The sequence below is a fragment of the Erinaceus europaeus genome, chromosome 10 (assembly GCF_950295315.1).
Source record: "Erinaceus europaeus chromosome 10, mEriEur2.1, whole genome shotgun sequence".
NCBI classification, from domain to species: Eukaryota; Metazoa; Chordata; class Mammalia; order Eulipotyphla; family Erinaceidae; genus Erinaceus; species Erinaceus europaeus.
The window spans coordinates 2,251,248-2,269,765 of record NC_080171.1 but is presented as its reverse complement, the minus strand read 5'-3'; positions in this window follow the sequence as shown (position 1 = coordinate 2,269,765).

Here is an 18,518-nt window from a genome sequence, read left to right as displayed (position 1 = left end):
CATATATCACATGCATCTGTGCATGGGCCTCTGGTGCCACAAGATAGAACACATCTTACATGGTACGGCACATATATCACATGCATCTGTGCATGGGCCTCTGGTGCCACAAGATAGAACATATCTTAACATGGTACGGCACATATATCACATGCATCTGTGCCACAGCAAAGGCATAGCACACTTCTCGTGCTGAGCATGGGCTGCAAATCCAGCTCTTCAGTAGGCCAGTGGTCAGAAAAAGAGGGAAAGTAACTGACAACATGGTTCAAAATGTCTAGGCAACAACAAACAGTGACTAAAGAGCCCATATTAGTAATGAGGATTGAGAGGAATTTCTCTCATGATGGCATTCCCACAGTAAGTGCCCCAGAAAGTGTCCTGTGAGTGTCCTTGTATACACCCATCTGTCTAGGAGGAAGCGTTGGCAAGGGCCATCACTAGGTGTTAAGTATGAAAAGATACTGCATTGTTTTCCTTTTTAGTCTACAGCAGTTTATTGATTTTCACAATGCACTGGATACTGTGTGCACAGTCTTCACAAGAATCCAGTTAAGTTAAATATTATTAATGTTTGCAAGTTATAGAAGGAAGCAAAGGTTCTGAAAGTTAATCTGTCCAGATCACAGATCACATAGCTAGTATTTGCTGTATGAGACCCATTTCGTCAGAACTGGTACCCAAGAGAATGTTCTTTCTGCTGCGTTACTCTGAGCATAGACTGACATTGCTTCTTGTAAATCCTATTCCTTCTTATACATTGTTCTCTGTTTCTTATTTCACCCTTAGTTTCATTTCCCGTCAAACCTCTGAAATAAACATGATCTCGATTTCATTTCAAGATGGAAGAGGAGACAAGTTATCTCTGTCCTAGTCCCATTTTTTTTTTTATTGTTTGCCTTACTTTATAATCAGAGTAAAGCAAATCACTTGGTCCTAGGAGCTGATAATGTTGAGTTTCATTTAGTCATTATGACTTTCAAATAGGTGCCATTTGGGGGGCACATGCTTATCTAAGAGAGATAATCTGCAGGCCTTGCTAGTGTCCTGCAGAAACAAGACAAGACAGAGGAAATTAAAGTTCTGGGAAGAGGACATCATTGCCGGTCAAGATGTTATAGTGAGTTTTTTTCTGGCGAGAGTTAAGGCAGAATTCATATGACTGATGACTTGATAAGTGCAATGAATGTTGCACTTATCACTGGTGGCTGGACACCGATACTTTTTTTCTTCAGTGTGCAATAGCATGCTTGCCCTGAAATATTTTAGTTAAGTCTAAGACTCAGAATGTCAGACTTTTCCAGGTGAAAACTCTGAGAAATGCAGTGTGACAAAGGCAGATTTGAGTTTAGGGTTTAGATCTGTCCTGGCAAAGAACTGATTACAGAACTCCTTTTTTACTTCTGGGACATCATGTCAGAAATCTTCAGGTAGCAGAAAGCTGCCAGGTGCCCTTTCTTCTGCGATGGAGGAGACAGAGCCCATGAGCCTGGCACCACACCGGCTGCAGATGTTCCAGACGACAGGTTGCCTGGCTGTGCGGGGGGACCTCCTTCTCAAGGGCTTTCTTCAGTGAACACAGTGACGCTCAGCAGAGGAAAGGTATTCTCAAAGACAGCCGCCTCAGAAATGAGGGGAGCAAAGCACTATTTTGAGAGCATCTTGCTGTGGGGATGGGAATCATCAGACTGAAAAAACAGTCGTGTGAACAGCTCAGCTCTAGCTCGTGGACAGAGACCTTGTCTTTCACCAGACAACAGCTAATAAAGAACCCAAGGATCCGGGAAGACAGCATCACGGTTCTGCAAAAGACTTTGATGCGCGAGGCTCCGAGCTCCCAGGTTCAATCCCCAGCACCACCATAAGCCAGAGGTGAGCAGGGCTCACCTTGGATCCTGCCATTGGGTGTCGCCTTTTGAAAGTAACTGAATTTCCTGATGTCATATGTCAGGTGGTGCTTACATATGATCTAGACAAACTCTGTTTGACTTTTCCACACCCCACCGGAAGACCCTGAGCAGCCCCAAGGCACAGAATGCTAAGTGAAAGACCATGCGACTTAGCCCCTTCTCCAGAGCAGTGAGCTCAGAGCTAAGTGTCCTCCGACCCAGGGGGACTCACACTCAGTGGCCAGGGAATGAGTAAGCAGAGGACAGCACATAGGATGGCGAGACCTCAGGGCTAAGCCCAGCACTACAGTGCCAGAGCGACACTGGTCCCTGCACTTCACGACAGAAATAAACGTCTTTAACCAGAGTAAGGGTTGGGGTTAGCTCTCTTGGTAAGACGTGTGCTTTAGCCTGTGTCAGGCCCCGAGTTCGAGCCCTGGGACCACAGGCTTGCGCCATGGATGGCATCTGGGGAAGCCCACGGGCGGTGGGGTGGTGCGAAGTTGTTTTCGTCTCGCCCTCTTGCTTTTTCTTTCAAGTAGTGAGTGAAGAAACCATCTCAGGGAGGCTGTGCGGCAGTGAGTCTACACATGCAGTGACCTTGAGTATTGCACAAACATCATTTCAACTGTTGAATATTCTGTGACTGTCACTCATGCAGAAAACTTTTTTTTCTACACCAAGACTATCTGTGAGGCTCAGTGCCTGCCCAGCAATCCTACTGCTCCTGACTGCTGCCTTTTCTCCCTTTTCCTGCCTTTGCTGACAGAGACAGAGAGAAATAGAGGAAAGAGAAGGGAAGAGAGGCACAGTCCCACTGTTGGCTTCATGGAGTTTGACTGGAAGTGCACAATGGTCTGATTCATTAGGCTGCCAAGAAATTAGGCACTGCAGGGAAGATAAGAAAACGTCAAAACTGTCGGAGGCAAATTCCACTGTAACCTTTGTGAAGCCAGAGGTAGCTTTCTGTAATAAGTGGGCCTGGTGGGAGTCAGGCGGTAGTGCAGCAGGTTAAGCACAGGTGGCGCAAAGCACAAGGACCAGTGTAAGGAGCCCGGTTCAAGACCCCGCTCCCCACCTGCAGGGAAGTTGCTTCGCAGGCGGTGAAGCAGGTCTGTAGGTGTCTTTCTCTCCCCCTCTCTGTCTTCCCCTCCTCTCTCCATTTCTTTCTGCCAACAATAATATTGTTGAATATGGCAGACTATTGTTTCAAACAACAGTAATAACTAAAACAACAATAAAACAATGTTGGGCAGTACACCAGCTCCCCCCTGCTTAATGCTGTGGTCTATTTACATAATCACTACTTTACCTGAGAACCGCCCTGCCTGCAGGGCACTGGTTTAACCCCACTGGTTTGCACTCTCTTTTAGCTCCACCCTCTCTGTGTCACACCCTGTTTTCCACCCTACTATTTCCTTCTAGGCGAGTATAAATACAGCTGCTCTTCTGATTAAACACACATGGGACTGCCTTCCGGCTCCGAGAGTCCCAGAGTCTCTCTCCTGTGACGCTAGCCTGGCACGAGTTCCTGATCCCTTTCCCACGCAGCAGCCTAGGTTGGCTCCAGTTGAGTTCCCTCCAACCCAGAGAGCACTTGCTCAGGAAGAAGCACCCTCAGGCTATCCCGGCAAAACAACAAGGGCAACAAAAGGGAAAATAAATAGTAAAAAAAAATTGGGCCTGGTGTCATCGTCATCTTTGACATTCTTATAGTTCAAGCACATACCCCCAACATCAGTAGGGGATGAATGTCCCTTCCTCGGGTGGGTGTAGACTCGAGAGTCCTATCCCCTTTAGGGAATCGTGGTGAGTGGTGGCGTATCGCACGAAATACACAGAAGGAGTCCTGGTGATCCCCACTTTTTATCTGCAAAGTGGAGGAATAGTCCCTTCTACAAAACCTTGTTGAGGTCATAGACGAAGTAGGTGAGACACACGTATTTAAGAGGCTACATTAAATAGAACCTCTATTACTTACCTGAGTTGTGGGCAAGTTGAGAAATAAGACAAAAGAATCAAAACATTGAATGCAAAAATTCTACCTTCCTGACTAGGATGATGCCTGTAATTTATTGTGAGAAACTAATTTCCAGAATGGGGATAGCTGGCTCTCCCAAGTTTCAGACCGAACTTGCTGTCATAGGGGAGAAGCTGAGCAGACCCAGGCTGCTGCCAAGTCGGAAGAGACAGGGTTTCTTGTCAAGGATTTCCTGCTAAGGAGTGACTTGCAGGGAAAGGGTGAGTGAGAGGCCGAGGAGGCCAGAGTCTCTCCCCCATGAGCAGGGCATCCAGAAGTTGGAAATAGTTTTCTGTTTTCTTAGTCCATTAGATGACACCTGTGCATAGTGGGCTCCCTGCCATGGTGGGAGGAAGCTCAGGTTGTCAAGGTGGCCGTTCCTGTCCTTGCCCTCCTGACCCTCAGCACACCACCCACCTTGGTCTGTGTCCTAGATAATATCAGTCACTGAGCTCATGGTCTAGAACAATTAAACATAAAAATAGGTAGTATTTGATAAAGAATTATGAAAGAAAAAATTACAAATAAATTGTCTTTTGATGATTATGAAGTTAGAGAAATACATCCTCTCCTCTCCTCTCCTCTCCTCTCCTCTCCTCTCCTCTCCTCTCCTCTCCTCTCCTCTCCTCTCCTCTCCTCTCCTCTCCTCTCCTCTCCTCTCCTCTCCTCTCTTCTCTCCTCTTCTCTCTGCCTTCAGACTTAAAGGGAGGGCTATCATCCTCTCTCTCCCCTCCAGATTCTTCCAAAGGCTCGCCTGCTCTCTGAGGAATCTGCTTGTGCTGCCAGCGCCTGTGTGCCTGGTCGCACCGCTCCCAGGGTGACTTTCCCATTCTTTCTAACTTCAGACAGAGACCAGGAGGCACCAGACGCTGGGCCTGCACTGCTGGCGGACCTGCGTGTTCTTCCAGACCGACCGGAGCCTGGCTGCACCTGTGTCGGGCACGTGCCCTGCAGGCTGAGCTGCTGCTGGGCCCCTCGCTGCACTAGATTTATGTCTCTCAGCCTCAAACAATACAGTGGACTTGACAACTTTGTGATTTTTTTCTTTTATCACTGTATGGGGGGTGGTAATTGTTTACAGTGCAGCTGGTGACTCATGGTGAAACTCCTCATCCTCATCCTCAGTAGTAATAGGAGTCTGCCAAACACCCTCACCCTCAGCTTGGGCTTCTTTTCTGCCCCCATGTACCAGGACCCCAGAGCTTCCCCAGCTCCCTCTCTGCCCTCCTTCCCCAGAGTCCTTTGCTTTGGGGCAACACACCACGCCCGGTGCAGTCCGAGGTCTACTTTGCGTTTTCCTTTCTGTCCTTGCTTCCCGAGTTTCTTACGAGTGAGCCATTAGTGTTCATCCTTCTCCTTTTGACGTACCTCACTTAACGTTCTTTGAGATGGCCTTCTGCTTCCTTTTAGGAGTCGGAACAATACTGCAGAAGCAAGCATGCGCAGCGGACACGGTTTCTAATGCGTCTTCAGTTCATGTCTGTATCTACATGTACACACACATACACACTTCGGGTTTTCCCCAGCTGAATCCAAAGATAAGATCAAATAGTCAGGGAGTCGGGCGGTAGTGCAACGGGTTAAGCACATGTGGCACAAAGCTCCAGGACTGGAGTTAGGATCCCGGTTCGAGCCCCCGGCTTCCACCTGCAGGGGAGTCGCTTCACAAGTGGTGAAGCAGGTCTGCAGGTGTCTGTCTTTCTCTCCCCCTCTCTGTCTTCCCCTCCTCTCTCCATTTCTCTCTGTCCTGACAGTGTCACCATCAATAACAACAATAATAACTACAACAATGTCGGCTTTCTGGCGGGGTGATCTCCAGAATAAAGGCAACCAGCTGGTTCTTTCTTGCTCGCTCATGGGACGGAAAACGAAGTAAAGACACTGGGGAGACTGAAGCATGCTTAGATCTTGTTTATTAGCAGGTGCGCAAGAATTTAAATAGAAAACCAAACAAAGGGCATTGTCAGAAATTACTGGCTTCTTAAGGTCTGGTATGACAAGAGTTGACACATAAAGATCAGTACAGATAGTCTCCTGTTGCAGGCATTTAATGATCCAAAGGCATTTGAGAGAAGAATAGGGGTGAGATAGAGAAGGAAGAACAAGGCTTTAAAGAACAAGGCTTTCAAAAGGGCTCCAGGAAATAAGGTCTTGGGGTCTTCTCACTTGTCCGGTGTTAGGAGTGTGTGACAGGATGTGCTCTTCCTTTGTGATCAAAAGGTGAAGTGGAATGTGTGAACTCTGAGTGAGTGAATCTTAAAGTAGGCGGCCATGTGGCCTGCAGTTTGAGGTTTCTGTAGGCTTGAGAATCAAGAAGGGAAGAACTTAGTCTCAGAGACGGTTTTTCCCCTTTGCTCACCTCGGTTGAGAGAGACTGACAAGAGGGTATGATCTTAGACCTCCATCCAAGGATGGGGGGAGTTTTCCCTAAGCTCTATCAAGCTTACACATAGCCCCACACAACAATACTAAAAAACCAGGGCAACAAAATAGAAAATAAATAAATATAAAAAAATTTAAAAAGATCAAATAGTCAAATGCATATTTTCACGATTAGCATGGTTTATGACCACATATATTGTAAGGACTATCCTTCCCATGCACATAACACCCTTGGAGGGTGCTCAAAGTTGGAATTGTGTCTGGCGGCATTGCGTGATGTTAAAGTAGGTGTTAGATGTTCTCCAACAAAAGTCCTACTTGTCTAGAGTATTTCGGGACACTCCTCAGAGTGGAAAATGGGTGTATGTGTATCAGAACAAGACATTTAAAGTGACTTAAGTGTAAGAGTATTAATAAAGGGCTTGCAGAAGGTATAGGACAACATCAGAAGAATGGGAAAGTTGACAGGCAAGTGGCATTATTTGCTACCAGCAAAAAAATCAGAGGAGTTTAAAATACAGCCATGACAGAGACGCAGCAGGTGTGCTTCTCCAGAGCACCCGTATCTCCGGCAGGCATGAATGCTATATCACTTCAAGTTTTATCCATTTATACACAGTGCATTGTGTGTGCTGTAGCTCACTGCGAAAATAACACTGAATGAGCAGCTGATTGATTACTAGAGTAGGAAATCTCTTGGGGCCAGGCAGTGGCGCACCTGGTTGAGTGCTCACATCACAGTGCATAGGAACCCAGGTTCCAGCCCCTGGTCCCCACCTGCTGTGGTGGGGAGGCTTCCTGAGTGGTGAAGCAGGGCTGCAGGGGTCTCTCTCCCTCCCTATCTCCCCCCTCTTGATTTCTCTCTGTCTCTATCCAATAAATAAAACAAAATAAAAAGTTAAAAATATTTAACAAACCAAAAAATTTCCTCTCCATCACCTTTTTTCTTACTTCCTTAAGTAAATAAATAAATTTATAATACAGTCTCATGAATCTTGGGATCTAAGTTAGTAACCTTACTTAGAAAGGATCTAATTTCTCACCAACTTTAGTAGTTTTTCCCCTAACATTCCCAGCTCTGGTCTTACTACCTCTACTTGAAGAATCTTAGACAGTCACAGAGTCCGAACTCCTTTACAGACAGTTGGTGAACATTTGAACACTCTTATATCTGCGTATTCCCTGCGTTCATTTTCACTCAGCCTTTGGAACCAAAGGTAATAAATATATTTATCCCTACATGACACTTGTCCCGATATTGGGAGAAAGCTCTCACATTGTAATAATCGTTTCCCCTTCAGCTTATCTCATACTCGTCTTTCTCATAAAATGACATTTCCAGGGAATAATTAGAGAGTTCATATCTTAGGAGCATTGTTATCAGTCTCTGAAGCTGGTGTACCTCTCCACTGACTGGCATTCTTGCTGTGTAGTACTTTCATTTCTTCTCAATCTTTAGGCTTTGTACTTACTTGTTAACATGTTTCATAGGTTTAATGATATTACAACTCAAGGAAAATGAACTCCTTTGAAGTATAGAGTTGAGTGCGGGAGTAGTGGCTCCCAGGGTGGGTAGGATGCCAATGTTTCTATGCCCGGGGTTTAAGCTGTGGCAGCCCGCGGGGATGCTGTGGCACTGACCGCAGACGGCTCTGCTAGCAGGAGCACCACAGTGAACGGACGGAGGTGGCCTCACAGAGGAGCTCCAGTAGTCTTCTGCAGCGGTCTGTATTATTTATACAGCACTGTCTATATATTGGCTTAAATGTTCGGAAGAATATATTCAGAGAGTCCGTCTGGACTTGGTGGGCGTATATGTGTGTGTGTGTGTGTGTGTGTGTGAAAGTTTTGAATTATTCTTTTAGATTATTACTAGATACTGGGCTGTGAAAGTTATTATTTTTTTTCTTGAGCTAGCTTTGATACTTCCTTTTTAAAATTTTTTTATTTATAAAAAGGAAACATTGAATAAACCATAGGATAAGAGGGGTACAACTCCACCAGATCTCCATATCCCATCCCCTCCCCTGATAGCTTTCCTATTCTTTATCCCTCTGGGAGTGTGGAACCAAGGTCATTGTGGGAGCAGAAGGTGGAAGGTCTGGCTTCTGTAATTGCTTCCCCGCTGAACATGGGTGTTGACAGGTGGATCCATACGCCCAGCCTGTCTCTCTCTTTCCCTAGTGGGGCAGGGCTCTGGGGAAGCGGAGCTCCAGGACACAGCGGCGGGGTCATCTGTCCAGGGAAGTCTGGTTGGCATCCTGCTGGCATCTGGAACCTGGTAGCTGAAAAGAAAGTTAACATATAATGCCAAACAAGTTTTTGACTAATCATGGACCTAAAGGCTGGAATAAAAGGGAGACCCCCCCCAACTCTTCATCAACTTGTATGTTTTCTGTCTTTCAAAGTATTTGTCCATCAATCAGTTATCAAATTTATCATGCCATTGTTAAATTTGTTGCCATAAAGTTTTTGTCACCCTTGTTTTTTTTTCTTGTTGCTGTCAGGGTTTCACTGTCCCAGGAGGACGTTTCAGCTAGGTACACACACCACCATGCTGGGGCTTCCCTTCCTTGGTGGGATCTGGATGGGAACCTGGGTTTTGCTCATGCAAAGCAAGTGCCTTCTAAGTGACTTATCTTAATACCTCACCTTGTAGCTGTTTTAAAAAAATATTTATTTTCCTTTTTGTTGCCCTGTTTTATTGTTATAGTTGTTATTGTCATTGATGTCATTGTTGTTGGATAGGACAGAGAGAAATGGAGAGAGGAGGGGAAGACAGAGAGGGAGAGAGAAAGATAGAAACCTGCAGACCTGCTTCACTGCCTGTGAAGCCACTCTCCTGCAGGTGGGGAGCCGGGGGCTCGAACCAGGATCCTTATGCCAGTCCTTGTGCTTTGCACCATGTGCGCTTAACCCACTGTGCTACTGCCCGACCCCCACCATGTAGCTTTTTAAAAAATATTCACATATTATTCTAATACTTTTTAACTTTTAAATTAGTAACTTAGCAGTGTTTAACAAAATTACAAGATCTGAGGGGCACAATTCCCTGCCCACATGGTGCATGTAAGTCCCATACCCCCACCACGCCCTGTGAGCCGGCCCCCATCACTACCATAGTGCTAACATTTGCTGCCGGTTTTTCCAGAATCTTTTGTTTTCGCTATTTCCATTCCACATATGAACAGAGGTGTCTCATAGCTGACCTTCCACTCTTAAGTCCTTTCACTGAGCACGATCCCCTCCAGTTCCATCCATTTTGTTCCCAAGGACACAATATCATCTATTTTAATCGCAGAGTAGTATTCCATGGATTCTGTGCACAAACCCACTATTATTGGGCATTTCGGCTGCTTCCACATTTTGACCATGGCTTGTGAGATTTCTGAGAAACATCTCCTGTGTTGCTGATCCTGATAAGTAATTGGTGTCTCCTCGTTTTCTGTTCAGTCTAGCCTGTGTATACAGTTTACTGACTTTTCCGAACAACCGTCATTGATTTGCCTCTCCTACATGTGGGACAAAGCAACAGAGTCATAAATGTATTTATCATGATGGAAGAAGTCCCAGGGTGAAAACTCTCTCATTTCTAGGTTAGGTTAGAGATAGTAGTCTCTGTCTGTCTCTCTCTTCCATGGTGGAAGTGGCAAGCAAGTATTCTTAGACTTTTTTTTATATTTATTTTCCCTTTTGTTGCCCTTGTTGTTTTTCATTGTTGTTGTAGTTATTGATGTTGTTGATGTTGTTGTTGTTAGATAGGACAGAGAGAAATGGAGAGAGGAGAGGAAGGCAGAGAGGGGGAGAGAAAGATAGACACTTATCTAGACCTGCTTCACCGCCTGTGAAGCGCCTCCCCTGCAGGTGGGGAGCCGTGGGCTCGAATTGGGCTCCTTGTGCTGGTCCTTGCGCTTTGCGCCACGTGCGCTTAACCTGCTGCTACAGCCCGACTCCCAGACTTTTTTTTTATTAGTTAGTGACGTCACATGTGCGAGCAGAACCTTTGTATCCTGATTGTCTGTCCAAGGCCAGCCTGCAAATGCTGTCATGTTGGCTGCGGAGGCGGCTCGATGGGGAAGCCCAGGACTTGTATGCGTGAGGGCCCCGGGCTCAGTTCTCTGCACCAGATGTGCCAGAGCTGAGCAGTGCTCTAGTTCCCCCTCTTTCTCTGTCATAAAACAAATCTGATAACAAAACTCTCGAGCTGTTATCATCTTGGAGTGCTATCTCAGCCGATAGCTTTTCTTTTTGGGGGGTGTGTAAATGTTAGCCTACAGTACTATGACTTGCAGGCACATAGTTCCCGCTTTTTAATTTTTTTTTGAAATTAAAACTAGAAAGTTATGTTATCACAGCCAAATGCAGAGATCAAGTTTACAGAAGTTTATCCCATTCTGGAATTAAAAATACCATAGTAAGTGGCAACTTAGTAACGACTTCAACCCACATTAATTGGTTTCCCTCATTTTCATTTCCTTTTTCTCTCTGACTCTTTGATTCTCGCAGTTGAAGTGCAGTCAAGGTATAATTCAATCTGCCTCTCTTGTTTTTCTTTGTCACTGCAGGGGCTTCTCTGCTCCTGGCCAACCTTTTCAGATAGAAAGAAACCGAGAGAGAGGGAAAGATGCAACATAATACAGGCTACATATGACAAACCCACAGCTGGCATTGTGCTCAACAGGGGAAAATTGAAGGCTTTTCCCATAAAATCAGGAACCAGGCAAGGAGGTGCACTCTCAGCACTGCTATTCCAGAGTCCCAGCAGTCCCGCCATCGTAATCAGGCAAGAAAGCAATATCGAAGGAATCCAGTTTGGAAAAGATAAAGTAAAATGATCACTATTTGCAGGTGATATGTTGATATACCTAGAGGACCCCAGAAACTCTGTCCCCCAAACTACTGGAAATCTACAATCAGTTCAGTAAAGTGGCAGGTAGCGAAATTTGCGGCATGTCTCCACACATCCAGAAACAGGTCCCTAGCAGCTGTGAGACTCCCACTTGGCAGGTGCCCGTGTGCTGGCGCTGTCTCTGTGCTGAGAGATGGCAACTCTGCGTATGATAAGGACTGATCTCCGGAACAGTGAACAAGTAACTGTGTAAGCATACAAAGTGCACTATTACTCATGTGGAAATGGGCAGGGGCCAGGTGGTCACACACCTGGCTGAGCACACACACTTCAGTGCATAAGGACCCCGCTTCAAGCCCCTAGTCCTCCACTGCAGGGGGGAAGCTTCGCGAGTGGTAAAGCAGGGCTGCAGGAGGCTCTCTGTCTGCTTCCCTCTCTATATTCCCCTCCACACTCAATTTCTCTCTGTCTCTGTGAAATAATAAGTAAAAATATATTTAAACATAAAACTAAAATGAGCAGTTTACAAGTAAACCCGACTACTCAAAGAAGCTTTCAGTAAGAAATGATGTGTCTGCTTGATGCCAGGTGCAGCCTAGCTGGGGTCTGAGAGATGGGAGAACACTTTGCCCTGTTTCCTCTCTTCTGCCTTTAGAATATTCTGCCATGTGCATAAACTATCTGTTGAAGTGTGTTATGTAAACAGTGTTAGAGCAACGAGCGGTGATGCTATCAAGGGCTCAGGTTAGGAGGATGTAAAGGTCATCAGTCGGTTCTTTCACCCTTGCTCTTTTGAATAGATTACATTTGGGAAAATTACCTGTCGACCCTCTAGATGGAAACTTACCGTGGAAGTCTTTGGGGAGTGCTTAAACATCAGTAACTATCTGTAGCCTCAGGATTCTCCTTGCACTAGTATTAATTGACTTGATAAATAATTTCCCCACAGAGTATGCCGTCATCGTCCAATTGACATATTTTTCTGACATGACTTTAATTCTTGCTCGTTTTACAGTGTTGATCATGACAGATGACCTGTTTCATGCCTGAGCCCCAGTAAATGCCACTTCATTATTAATTACATTTGATCTTTGGTTACAAATTGTACATGCATCTTTGTTGTGAATTTTCCATTTTGGTAAAGACCAGCCATGCTGGATTGAGGGCTTAAAGAAAGGATGATATTGCACAGTCTTGAAACTTGAGACTGCACGCGACCTGTGTCTTATAAAAGAAGTCATGACTAGCTGAAACACGATGGAAGGTGTCCTGTGCCTCTCACAGGCCACATTCCTGAGACCAAGATGCCTGACGTTGGCAAACACGACTTTGAGCCTTCCCCGCCCAGTGCTGCTAGAGGAGACACAGCTAGTGCTGTGCCCAGTGCTTTCCGCCCTACTTCTCTCCTCACGCCTCCCACATGTGCGTGTTCACGCGGAGATCTCACGCATGCGCACACTCGCACACTCACGCACATTCATGCAGCAGGAAGCCTGGTGTGTGAATCACCTGTGGGACTGACTGGCTTTCTTGCATGTGCTTGATGAACGGTACTACACCCTGAAGTGCTATGTCCTGTGAACCAGCCTGGGCACACAGTTGTGAGCACTGTTCCTTAAACTTGAGTTCATCTAGACTTGCTTGAAGCAAGAAAGCAAGCAAATGCTTGTAAGGTAGTAAGTGAATGTCTTTCTGGCGACGGCCCTTGAGTTTTGCGCCATGTGCGCGTAACCCACTGTGCTACCGCCCGGCCCCTGTAAATGGCTTTCTAATGTACAGAAAAGAAAACAGAAATACAATATATGTATATAAAAGTGAGCAATGCGCACCTGTATTATTTTATGGCCATAGAGTTATGATCATGTTTATTAAGAACAGCACAACCACACTGAAAGGCTAAGGTAACAACTCCACTATGGCAGGTATGACAGAAAAGAGTAGGTTTCTCTTATAGTTTAATAAAAAATGGCAATAGGCCAGACAATTGATTATGAAAGAGTTCATTAAATCAACGAGATAGCATTTTCTCCAGTAAAACTGGGACATGTTCTAGTGGTGGGATAGAAGGTATGAATGTGATTGAAAAGACTCATGTGTAGTTATTGGTGGTGTAAACTGGTTCCTTTACAGCAACACTGTGTAAGAAACCAGCGTCTGGAGCAGTGCACGCCATTGTCTGTTTGCTGGGTTGAGTGGTGGTGTACCAGGTAGACCACATGTTGTCGTGCTCCAAGATCCAGGTTCAAGCCTCAGTTTCCACCTGCAAGGTGGGGGGGGAGTAGCTTCACTAGTGGTGGAGTAGTGCTGTGTGTGCATGCATGTCTCTTGTGTGTATGTGAGTGTGTGTGTGCGTGCATGTCTGTGTGTGAGAGAGTATGTAAGTGTGTGTGTGTGTGTGTGTGTGTGTGAGAGAGAGAGAGAGAGAGAGAGAGATAGAGTGTGTGTGTGTGTCTACTTCTGTCTCTTCCCTATTTCTCTGTCATGGAGCCACAATCTGCTCCTGGTGGCATTTCTCTCTCATTCTCCCTGGCTATCTCTCTTTTTCCTTATCTCTTTCTCTCTCTCTCCCCCCCCTCTTTCTTTCTTTTCCTTCCTTCTTTCTCTCTCTCTCCCCCCTCTTTCTTTCTTTCTTTCTTTCTTTCTTTCTTTCTTTTCTTTCTTTTTGATAGAGAAGAATTGAAAAGAAAGAGGAGAGAGACAAAAATCCCCAGCAGAATAGTCTTCAAAATTTTATCTTGAGGGAATAAACAGGTACAAGTAAGGATTCTTGTATGAAGATATTTCTATAGAATTGTCTTCACAGAAAATTACAATCTGCTCAGAAACTACTCCTATAAGTTTATTAAATAAATTGGAGGGTATTACGCTATCATTAAAATTTTTATTTTCAACACGAGAAAATATTTAAATTACGTTACTAAGTAGAGAAAGCAGAGAGAAACACTTTAAGAACTCAATAGGGTGAATAATGTGCATATACAAAGGAATAAGTCAAATCAGTGATTTTCCTGGGAGATGCAGTGAAGGTAATGTTTCATTTTCATTTTATTTGTCTCTGTTTTCTAATCTTAATTGTAAGCAAGCATTAATTTTTGCCACTTCTCTTCTTTTTCTGATAAAGAGAGAAGCGACCACACTTAAAAATCTTCCAGGTAACACCATCTCCTTTTCTTCTAGATAATGTTGTCTTTTTTAAATTTATTTTTATTGATGGAGTGATATGTTGTAAATCTGTTGTTTTCAGTAGCAGTCAAGTAGTGCTGTAGATGTTTCTGCTGCTTTTTTCCCCCTGTCTCTCCCTTTCAGTTCCTCTCTATAAGAAAAGAAGGGAGAAAGAAGGAAGGAAGGAAGGAAGGAAGGAAGGAAGGCCACCAGAGGTAGTAGACTGTAGCACCAAGGCAGAAGTAGGGAGGAGAGAGAATAAAATGAGATACACACACACACACACACACACACACACACACACACACCACTACTCCACCACTAGTGAAGCTACCCCCCGCAGGTGGAAACTGGGCTTGAACCTGGACTTTGAGCATGGCAACATGTGGTCTACCAGGTGCACCACCACCTAGCCCAGTAAACATATATTTTTAAATTTCTTTATTGAGGAATTAATGTTTTACATTCGATAGTAAGTGAAGCAGTTTGTACGTGCATAACAGTTCTCAGTTTTCCACATAACGATACAACCCCCACTAGGCCCTCTGTCGAACCGGGATCCTTACGCATTTCCTTGCGCTTTGTGCCGCACGCACTTAACCAGCCGCGCTACCGCCTGACACCCTGGATTTTGTCCTCTTCTGACTCAGTGTGGGCACGGGGGAGCGCCACTGACTTCTGAAGGTGAATTTCGTAGCCTGACACCTTACTGTATTGCCTGGTGATTTCCAAAAGCTTCTTGCTGGAGTCCTTGGGTTTTTCTATCATGCCTTCTGTAAATAGGGAGAGTTTGACTTCTTCTCTTCCAATCTGTATCCTTTGAATTCCTTGCTCCTGCCTGATTGCCATGGCAAGAACTTCCCACACATATGTTGAATGATAATGGGGATAGTGGGCAGCCCTGTCTAATACCTGATCTGAGGGGAAATGCTTCCAGTTTTCCAGCATTGAGTAAGATGTTGGCTGTAGGTTTGCTATATATAGACTCCACTATCTTCAGGAATTTTCCATCCCCATTTTTGTAGTGTTTTGATCATAAAGGGATGTTGTTTTTGTCAAAGACTTTCTCTGTATCTGTTGATATGACCATGTGGTTTTTGGTATTACTTTTATTGATTTGGTGGATCACGTTGATTGATGTATGTGTATTAAACCAACTTTGCATCCCTGGGGTAACCCCACTTGGTCATGATGAACAATCTTTTTAATATACTGCTGTATCTGGTTGGCTAGAATTTGTTCACTATTTTAACATATATGTTCATTAGAAATATTGGTCTGTAGTTTTCTTTTTTTGGTTGTGTCCCTATCTGCTTTTGGTATCAGAGTGATGTTGGCTTCATAGAAGCTGGAAGGGAGTATTCCAGTGTCTTCAATCTTCTGGAAGACTTTTAAAAGTAGAGGTATTAGTTCTTCTTTGAAGATTTTGTAGAATTCATTTGGAAAACCATCTGGTCCAGGACTTTTATTCTTGGGAAGGTTTTTTATAACTGTTTCAATTTCATTAGCTGTGATGGACCTGTTCATATTATCTAGTTCCCCTTTATTTAATTTTGGAAGTTCATAGGTATCGAGGAAGTCCTCCATTTCTTCCAGGTTCTCTATCTTGGTGGCATATAGTTGTTCATAGAAGCCTCGCATGATATGTTGAAGTTCTGCAGTGTCTGTTGTGATATCTCCTCTTTCGTTTATGATCCGATTTATTTGGGTCTTCTCCCTTTTTTGTTTTGTGAGTCTGGCTAAAAGTTTGTCGATTTTGTTCACTCTTTCGAAGAACCAACATTTACTTTTGTTGATTTTTTTGTATGGTTTTCTTATTTTCAATGTTATTGATTTCTGCCCTAACTTTAGTGATTTCTGTCCTTCTGGTTGCTTTAGGGTTCCTTTGCTCTTCTTCTTCTAGGTCTTTAAGATGTGCCATTAGTTGTTTACTTGTGCTTCTTCTTGTTTCCTAATGTGTGCTTTCATGGCTATGAACTTCCCTCTCAGGATTGCCTTAGCTGTGTCCCAAATATTTTGATAGCTTATGTCTTCATTTTCATTGAACTCTCGAAACATTTTGATTTCTTCCTTGATTTCCTCTTTGACCCAGTAGTTGTTAAGTAGTATACTGTTGAGCTTCCACATTTTGGGACTATTCCTAATCTTTTGTTGATTGTTAAGTGTTAGTTTAGTTCCACTGTGGTCTGAGTAGATTCTTGGGATGATTTCAATGCTCTTGAATTTGCTGATGCTGTCTTTGTGGCCTAAAATATGGTCTATCCTTGAGAATGATCCATGTGGACTTGAGTAGACTATGTATTCCAGTTTCTTGGGGTGAGTGACTCTAAAAATGTCCAGTAGTTCTGTTTTATCTATCTCTTCATTTATCTTCCTCATTTCTTTATTGATTTTTCTGCCTGGATGATGTGTCAAGTTGAGAGAGTGGGGTGTTGAAGTCCCCTACTATGACTGTGTTGCTGTTAATACATTGTTGTATCTCTTTCTGTAGATGTTTGATGTATTTAGATGGCTTCTCAGTGGGTGCATAGATGTTAATAATTGTTAAGTCCTCTTGATTGACTGATCCACTGAGCATTAAGTATGGTCTATCCCTATCTTTTAAAATTTTATTTATTTTGAAGTCTGTCGTGTCGTGTCAGATATGAGAATAATTGTTCCTGTCCTTTTTTGTGGGCCATTGGCTTGTATGATGGGTTTTCCATCCTTTCACTTTGAGTCTTTGTCTTGTTGCATTAGGTGGGCTTCCTATAGACAGCGTATTGTTGGGTTGTGTTTTCTGATCCATCTTCCTACTCTGTGTCTTTTAATAGGTGAATTAAGGCCATTGACATTTATTGATATCAAAGATTGAAGATATTTTAATGCCATTCTTATAGAGTTTTAGAGTGTTCTGATATATGGCATATTTATGGTGGTCTGACTTTATAGGAGACCTTTCAGAACTTCTTTCAGGGAAGGCTTGGTGATAGTTAATTCCTTCAACTGTTGCTTGTCTGAGAAGGTTCTTATGACTCCATCTAGTCTGAATGACAGTCTAGCAGGATACAGCATTCTTGGTTGAAAGCCTTTCTCATTGAGCACTTGATAGATATCTTGCCATTCTCTTCTGGCCTGTAGTGTTTGTGTGGAGAAGTCTGCTGCTAGTCTTCTGGGTTTTCCTCTGTGGGTGACTCTTTGTTTTTCTCTCGCAGCTTTCAGGATCCTTTCTTTATCCTTATTCCTTTCCATTATAAATATGATGTGTCTTGGTGTCTTTAAGTCTGGGTTAATTCTCTTTGGGACCCTCTGCGTTTCTTGCACTTTTATGCCTTTTATGTTGTTTATACTATAAAAATTCTCAGTTATTATGTTATGAAGAATACTTCCCTCTCCTCCCTCTCTTTCTTCCTCTAGTAAGCCAATAATGTGTATATTATTTCTTAATCATAAGATTTTGATAGAAAAGAATATATCAAGTGGGAAAGAAGAGATATAAAAATCACCCAACTCATTATGTGCCTAATTCAATTATTTACAAATGAATGTCCTTTTAAAGGACTGCCCCCCCCACTGGGATTCCTGCTGTTCTTTCTATATGACTGTTGCACAAACTTCCAGAATGCTGCTCAGATGTGACTCCTGTTCACAATGAAGCCAAATACGGGGGCCTGCTGTGTGCAGCTGCATATAGTCAGCTCTGGCACAACAGCTTTCCATCAAAGGAAGTTTGCTTATTGTGAATCTGAGTATGGGGTTTCTTTCTTTATTTTCTATTTTTAATGCCACAAGAGTCATCTCTTGGGCTCAGTGCCTCCATGATGATATGAATCAACTGTTCCTGGCGGCCTGTACAAACGCCCATCTTTCTTTCTCTCTTCATTTCTCTCTCTCTCTTTCTCTCTCTTCCTTTCCCTTTCCCTGTCCCTCCTCCCTCTCTCCTTATCTTTTCTTTTTGATAGTAATTGAGAGGCAAGGTGGATATAGAAACAGAAATACCTATATCACCGCTTCATTGCTACTGAAAACGATAGTTTCAATAAATCACTTCATGAATAAAAATAGATTTTAAAAAGAAAAAATTTACTAAAAGAAAGGGAGATGGTGCTAGTGTGACATATTTAAAATTTTCTTACTGATTTAATAATTATTAACAAGATTATAAGGTAATAGGTGTCTAACCCCACACAGTTCCCACCCCAGAGCTCCCTGTCCCATCCTCACCATTGGAATCTTC